Below are 1,482 nucleotides of genomic sequence, written 5' to 3'. Positions count from 1 at the left end.
GACCCATTTAGGGGAGGGGGAGAGCACCCAGGAATAAGTGGGGACCCATTTAGGGGAGGGGGAGAGCACCCTGGGCTAATTGGGGACACCCCTGGGATCAGTGGGGACCCCATTTAGGGGAGGGGGAGACACCCCTGGGATAGTGGGGACCCCATCGAGGGGAGGGGGAGACACCCCTGGGATAATTGGGGACCCCCTGAGATAACGGGGATCCCATTTAGGGGAGGGGGAGAGCACCCTGGGGTGGTGGGGACCCATTTAGGGGAGGGGGAGACACCCCCACAGTAAATTGGGACCCCCTGGGAAAATGGGGACCCCATTTAGGGGAGGGGGAGAGGACCCAGGAATAAGTGGGGACACATTTAGAGGAGGGGGAGACACCCCCAGAGTAAATTGGGACCCCCTGAGATAATTGGGGATCCCATTCAGGGGAGGGGGAAACACCCCTGGAACAGTGGGGACCCCATTTAGGGGAAGGGGAGACACCCTAAAATAAGTGGGGACCCCCAGGAATAAGTGGGGATCCCATTTAGGGGAGGGGGAAACACCCCCAGAGTAAATTGGGACCCCCTGCGATAAGTGGGAACTCATTTAGGGGAGGGGGAGACACCCCAGAGTAAGTTAGGACCCCCTCAGATAATTGGGGGTCCCATTTAGGGGAGGGGGAGACACCCCTGGGATAATGGGGACGTTATTAGAAGAGGGAAAAGCACCCTGGAATAGTGGGGACCCCCTGGGATAGTGGGGACACATTTAGGGGAGGGGGAGACACCCCTGGGATAATGGGGACCCCATTTAGGGGAGGGGGAGAGAACCCAGGAATAAGTGGGGACCCATTTAGGGGAGGGGGTTAGGATTAGGGCATCCCTGGGATAGTAAGAACCCTTTAGGGGAGGGGGAGACACCCCCAGAGTAAATTGGGACCCCCTGAGATAATTGGGGATCCCATTTAGGGGAGGGGGAAGCACTTCGGGGATAACGGGGATCCATTTAGGGGAGGGGGAGACACCCTGGGCTAATTGGGGACACCCCTGGGATCAGTGGGGACCCCATTTAGGGGAGGGGGAGACACTTCTGGGATAAGTGGGGATCACATTTAGGGGACGAGAAGACACCCCTGAAATAAGTGGGGACCCCCTGGGATAGTGGGGACACCATTTAGGGGAGGGGGAGGCACCCTCAAAGAAAATGGGGACCCCCTGGGATAAGTGAGGACCCCATTTAGGGGAGGGGGAGAACAGCCAGGAATAAGTGGGACGCATTTAGGGGAGGGGGAGACACCCCCAGAGTAAATTGGGACCCCCTGGGATAACTGGTGATCCCATTTAGGGGAGGGGGAAACTGCTGGGATAAATGGGGACCCCATCGAGGGGAGGGGAAAGGCACCCTGGGGTGGTGGGGATCCCATTTAGGAGAGGGGGAGACACCCCCAAAGAAAATGGGGACCCATTTAGGGGAGGGGAAGAGCACCCAGGAATAAGT

The sequence above is a fragment of the Malurus melanocephalus genome, unplaced genomic scaffold (assembly GCF_030028575.1).
Source record: "Malurus melanocephalus ecotype Western Australia unplaced genomic scaffold, MMel_1.1 scaffold_2121, whole genome shotgun sequence".
Lineage (NCBI taxonomy): Eukaryota > Metazoa > Chordata > Aves > Passeriformes > Maluridae > Malurus > Malurus melanocephalus.
This window is presented reverse-complemented; position numbering follows the sequence as displayed.